At 36.3% G+C, this 6,920-nt stretch overlaps 1 long non-coding RNA gene across 1 annotated transcript; it reads right to left on the bottom strand.

Moving 5' to 3' along the window:
- Positions 1-218: 218 nt before the first annotated feature.
- On the bottom strand, positions 219-4,176 carry LOC111865948. Its single transcript, XR_002843067.2, has 2 exons — positions 3,961-4,176; positions 219-1,353 (listed from the first exon to the last, which is right to left on the bottom strand). It is a non-coding gene; the product is annotated as an uncharacterized LOC111865948 (long non-coding RNA).
- Positions 4,177-6,920: the final 2,744 nt, after the last annotated feature.

The following is a 6,920-nucleotide window of genomic DNA, read 5'->3' as shown; positions in this document are numbered from 1 at the left end:
TTCGGTAATAGGAGCCACAAACATCGTATTAGCATTCCGAGGTATGCAGGGAAACGCACCTGTCTAATATCCTTTGTATGGGTACACATCCTATCAACAATCTCTACAAAATGATCATTGAAATGATAAGAAAGAAGCTGGGGGTTTGTAACTAACACTGAACCAATTTCTAACGCAATAGTCAGATTTGAAATACAGCCTTTTCCTGTTTCTTTCTATATTATATTCCATAAGGCCTTTGTACGATTACTAGAATTTGCAATAATACGGTCATTTGCACGTTTTCGAGCAGTGAATAAGATCTTTTTATAGGTACTCTGGTATTTTTTATATAATTTAATGCAGAAGCAGATAAAATCAGCTTTCTTTTTAACAAACGCAGCAACTGAAGCTTCTGTCTAGAAACTTTTATACCTTTAGTAATCCAGCATAATTTATTACCTTTTTTTCTTGAGACTACTTTTAAAGGGAAAAACCGATTGAAGTACATTTAGATTTAAAAATATTTAGGTAAATGTCTGCACAAAACCTTCAATGCTTGCGAAAATAAAGCACCGGGAGGAATTTAAATACACCCGCTTAAATTCACGCTAGATGCATGTAACTGAGTGGATGCATATGGTGTGTCACACATGCTTGAGGGGTTAATGAGCTCAGTATGTAATAAATTACCGGAGAAATGATAACTATGTGCCATAAATGGAAACACTGCCATTACTTGAAATTTCAGTGCTATTATATCATTATAATAAAATATTTGCATAAGGAAACAGAAACATTCTGTTTTATTCACTTACAACAACATTAAAATGTGTCCCATACTTTCATTATTAGCACAAATGCAACCACCAGATTACCCTTTTGAAGTCTGAAATTCAAGTAAATGTTTACATATTTAGTCCCCATCTCATAGAAAACTGTTGCCAGTATGAAGACAAATCAGTTAATATTCCCTGTGGATATCATCACCATTCTGAGAATTATACAGAACATATAAAAATACAATCTATGGCTAAAATGTTGAGTTATTTAATGTTAAATAAAGAGACGTGACACTACTGTGCTTGAAAGGATTAAGTCAGTCTATAGTTGTAACTAGTGTTCTCTTGTTTAACTACAATTTGTGACCATGCTACTATTTCAGTTAATGTGCTTATTTTAAGATTTAGAGTATCTGGCAGAAAATTACTCAAGAGAGAAAAATAAATATTGTAAATCTTGCAATTACTCGAACACCCATAATAAACATGAATAACAACCTGTGGTGATGACTTTGATGTGATTGTCTATTACAGCTGCAGAATCTTGAAACCGCTGTGACCAGAGGCTCGGTGAATACTGAAGTGTTAGTTCCTTCAAAATACACAGCTCAAATAGTAGTAGTCACAACAAAACACAGGCAGTTAAAAATACGAGTGCCAACTGGGAGCCTTTTCAGACTTAGTGATTCTTCCCACAAGGTTTCATTCACAAACTCAAAAGACAAAAATTTACTGAAAAATATCAGCCACATTTTGAAATCTGAGGTTCTCACGACAATGGATGTTACGGTTACTGTCTTCTTGGATGTGATTCATTGACAGTTACCAATGTTTTGGAGGTACCTGCTGCTCCAACTACTGGGTACATGTCTTCTACTGTGAACTTCCAGAACATTTCCAATTTTCTGACAAAGTACACAGCATCACATCCACGATGATCCATCTTTTTCAGCATCAGGCAAATGAAACCACTTCTGGATATTTCAACCCATGATCTTACATTGTTTCAGAGGTATTCCAATTTTTTTCTTCCTTTTATAGATATTCTAATGTCCTTTAACGAACTGTGTCAGAAGAACAGCGTCGACTTACTGTGACCAGACCCACATGACATTCGTTGAGAGTAACTTATAACAAGATAATGATACAATTTTTTTAGCAAAATAAGTGCTCAGGAAAATATTTTACCCTAAGGATGACATGAGCAAACAATTTAGTATATTACATAATGAGTAACTTCATGATTTATGCCAATCAATATATGACACAAACTCCGTCTTAAGTGCAACAATTTATTGTAGTTCTTTTGTCTTCCTTTCTTCTACACTACATGTTTCAGGTGTAAATGGCCATCATCAGGTGTATACTCTCATGTAGCTGCTACACTGCACACAGTTTAAAATTTAAAAAACACCAGTCTTCCCAATTGTTCACTTCTCCGTTGTTAACAGGTTTCGATATATCAGAATCCTACCTGCTGATATCTGTCAGATTGGTGTTTTCTAAATTTTAAACTACGTGCAGTGTAGCAGCTACGTGAGAGTATACACCTGATGATGGCCATTTACAGCCAAAACATGTAGTGTAGAAGAAAGGATGATGAAAGAACTACAATAAATTGTTGCACTTAAGACGAAGTTTGTATCATATATTGAGTAGAATGTAACAGGATGCTTAAATATAATATTGTTATCCAGTCACCTAGTGTTAATAGGATAATAAAACCTAGGATGGGGAGACATAGAATGCATACAAAATTTTGGTGGAAAAACCCCAGAGTTAGTTATGTAATTAGTAAGATGCGTCTTAGGTAAACAGGTATGAGGATGGGAGGTGGATAGAACTGCCTTGGGATTGTGTCCAATTGTAGATGCTGAACTTTGGGTTCTGCCACCACAGAGATAATTGGTAAAATGGATTTTAGGGAAATAGGTTGAGGGTGGAAGATGGATAGAACTGTTTCATAATTTTTAATTCCTCAAAAATATTAATGGCATGACAAAATAAAAAAGGATGAGGTTGCACATCACAAACAAGAAATGCACAGCAGATTATGATTAAGAAATGTGATAGCAAACTCCCACTTGGAAGACTATACAGATGATAGGATAATATTAAAATCAATCTTCATGAAATAATTAATTCTATGTCCCTCATCATGAGAAGCTAATAGTCACTCAGCTACTCAAGAAATTCCAGGAAATCCATCGAACACAAAAGATTGTAATCATGTTCACAACGTCCTACCACTGATCCCTACCCTGAGCCTGATAAATCAAGTCCACATCCTCCAATCCTGATTGTTTAAGATCCAAATGAATATAATCCTCTCTTCTATGCCTAGGTCTTCAAAGTGGTCCCCTTATTTCTAATTTTCCAGCTTTGTATGACTTCTGTTCTCTTCTATATGTGATACATGCCCTACCCCTCTCATCCTCATTGATTTGACCATCTTAATATCTGATGAAATTAAAAATTATGAAGCTCAATATGCAGTTTTCTTCATCCCCTTATTACTTCATCCTCCTCTTGTTCCAATATTCTCCTCACTACCCTACTCTCTAAACACCCTTAGTCTGTGTCCTTCCATTAGTTATTTTTAAGTTGGCTGTTTACAGACATTTTCAAAATCCGGCCCATAAAGGGTAAGGATCGTTAATTAATGTGAAGCAGTAGGTGACAAAAAGAAATGTAAGAGATCAAGTTTCACACCTTTGGCAAGTAAAGAACATAATTACCGTTCGTATATTTTAACGTTTACATTTTTAAGCAACAGACGGCAAAACAAAATATTCTCAACCAAATGTTAGTAAGCATTCCCTAAATTTTGTAAGGCTTCGAGTTTCTTCATGAGTGCAATTTCGTTCCAAAATATTTGAGATTATGTCATGCGTTTTGGTGCTGGCACATGAAAGCATACTTGTATGAAATGGGGAGCTAATAATGCTAATATTCTTCTGGCAAAGGACAGAGTACTGTGGTGGTTCTTACGAATAAGGTAAAGAACATTTTACATCCACACGTTGCTACCGGCTGCGCAGCTAAAAGTTCGATTGTCATGTATATATAAAACATTTCGATTAAAAGGCAGGGAACGAAAAATATGAATTACGAAGACCTGGAATTTCCGGATTCCGATCGAACACAGAACTCCTTCCTCAAGCCAGATAACAGAAACCTTTAAAGATATTCAATTAACCTCTGCATTCATATCCATTTTTCACGTCTTACACTGCTACACATAAAATACCGGTAACATGAATTACTCAATACAGGTAAAACCCACAAAAAAAAAATACGCTGAAATGACGATGACGACATTTCCTTTCAGGATTTTTCTTTCTGCAGATGGCACCAATATTTTGGGTCTTACTAAGATACATAAATTTCCGTACATATACCCAAAACGTAAAATCTCATACCCTCTGGCAAATAATACGTAACTCCCTCAAAATCTATCGTTTTTCTGTACTGAATAGAATTTATTATTTGTCTTTAAAAATCCTCAGAATCACTACCAGTTAGTTAAAGAATTATACTTAAACAAAGGATTTAAAATGTGGAAATATTCATGTCTTGTACGATTAAACATTTCTAGCGTTAGATTATTCGATAATGCAAAAGTCAAGAAAGTCAACACCCTCTAAAATATGTTACGTATTTAACCAGCGCCTACTGGATACCACAGATCACGACGAATTTGATCCCCGTTGTGTGGACAAAGTTATGCACGACAGGATAAATTATTATTTAGAAATCCGTATGTCATTGGGCCACATACAGCTTTCAAACCATCCTTATGCTATCACCCTTTTGCCTAGTACACCTTTGAATACAAATCGTAACCAATGACACACTGAGCACCGGCTAGACAACAGGGGCAAACGAACCTCATGATATACGAATATGGTGGCGGCAGATTTTAACACACCTTCCTTGTTTTACATTTTATAATTTTATAAAATGCACTTTAATTTATGCTCATCCTTTGTTCATAACGTCGCTCTCTGTGACTGTATTCTGAATATATAAATCACATATAACATAATTCTTCAATAACTATCAATAACGGGTTTCCTCACGATGTCTATGAACACTGTATCATTAACGTCACTTTCGTCAAATGCTATATTTTTAACTTACGGGAGGGGTGGCGGAAGGTTTTGGTACCAGTCCTAATTGCATTTTATATACTCGGAATGTCACTTTCATATGGCTTTGGAACATGAACCTAATCTATTAAAGGGATAAAAATATGCTCATCCAACATGATTTAATCTCAAAAATGCAAGACAATGAATCAAAATTCTGCTTCATTCAATACCAAAACAATTCTTCCCCAAATCATAAAATATGGCAAGGTCGGGAAACACTGGTACCTTAGACTGAATTCTAAAGGTATTAGTACATTAAAAACACATGAAAAATTCTAGATTTGAATTATATTAATTTCATTATGAATGTGATTGATGTCTCTAACAAATCTTCATTCTCTTTCTGTAATTGCATGTGAGTTATCATTCATAACATACTACATTTCTGTAAAAGGTATCCCTGTAACCGGCTGTGGAGGCACATAGTGTTGTCAGACGTCGAGGCACCCACAATTTCTAGCTAATCGGCTCACAGGTGGCTGTGAAGTTGTCAGCCTTGTGCCCTGGCCACCCTTTACGCCAAGGAAGATTTCTGGGACTCATATCTGTTAGATGTTGAATCCACTCTAGGGCCATAGTGCAGTTGGAATCGTTAGATCATCTGAAAAATCCAGTGACCTCACCAGGAATTGAACCCGTGACCCTCTGGCTTGTAGCATAGTGCCTCAACCACCGTGCTAATTTATACCGAAAAAAATGTGTCAAGGTCAGTTGGCCCATCAATGTATGTTGTCACAATAGTGTGATGCATGGCCAATAAATCAACTGTGCTACTGGCACACATGTTTATTCTTTTATATTCTTGCAGGCATAGAGGCAAAGCCATAAAACTTCATGTAATCTGATATTATCACCCATACTTACAATTACATTTCTTCTGAAATGAGTATAGTGCGGTCGCATTTTATGCGAATTTGAAATGATGCGACATAAAAAAATATTTATAATGTCTCACTTTATGCACAAAGTTCAAAATAATGCAACCCCCGCCCCCCAATCGGCAATACACTTAGTCCTACAAGAGAGGTCGTCTGGAATTATGCAAGTTTTCAATTATGCGAGATCTTCTGAAGCGCATCACGAGCATAAAATGTGATCACGCTGTATTTTAAAATGAACAAGCACTACATGCATATGTTTGATATTTCATCCTAACATTAGACAAGTACAGTCCTACAAGCCCAATGGCACTGCCAATTTCCAGCACTGTCGTTTTCTTCGATGGTGCCAGTAATTTTAGTCCCAATATGAATGCAGCAATTAAGTGTGTGAAATATTTGTATATGGAATAAAAACTTCACACAGTTGACGTGGTTGAAACCTCTTAGAAAATAGCCATAAAAGTAATGAAATAAAAGAAAATAAACCAAGAATATTTTGTGGTAGTGGGGTTGGTCATGTAGCACAAATGGGGGAGACAAGGAATGCGTATAGGATATTGGTGTGAAAGCCAGAAGGAAAGAGACCAAGAATAATTTGTGGTAGTGGGGTTGGTCATGTAGCACAAATGGGGGAGACAAGGAATGCGTATAGGATATTGGTGTGAAAGCCAGAAGGAAAGAGACCACAGGGAAGACCAAGGCGTATGTGGGTGGACAATATTAAAATGGATCTTAGAGAGATAGGCTGGCATGGTATGAATTGGATTGATCTCGCTCAGGATAGGGACCATTGGAGGGCTCTTGTGAACACGGTAATGAACCTTCGAGTTCCATAAAATGTTGGGAAATTCTTGAGTAGCTGTAGAATTGGTGGCTCCTCCAGAAGGGCTCAGCTCCATGAGTAAGTAAGTAAGTGGGGTTAACATTAGAATCATTCTAGAAGTAGGCTGCATGGATGTCTCTCACAAACATACATTGTAGGTGTGTTCCAAAAATTTCTAAAAAATATTTCCACAAAAATCTGAGCAGGTATTAATGCCTATCATCCTGAGTATATTGCCAAGTCTTAATTCTAAAATCACTGGCAAACAGACTTGAAGATCATTATACAACAGGTAATCATC

The sequence above is a fragment of the Cryptotermes secundus genome, unplaced genomic scaffold, assembly GCF_002891405.2.
Source record: "Cryptotermes secundus unplaced genomic scaffold, Csec_1.0 scaffold3297, whole genome shotgun sequence".
Lineage (NCBI taxonomy): Eukaryota > Metazoa > Arthropoda > Insecta > Blattodea > Kalotermitidae > Cryptotermes > Cryptotermes secundus.
This window is presented reverse-complemented; position numbering and strand designations above follow the sequence as displayed.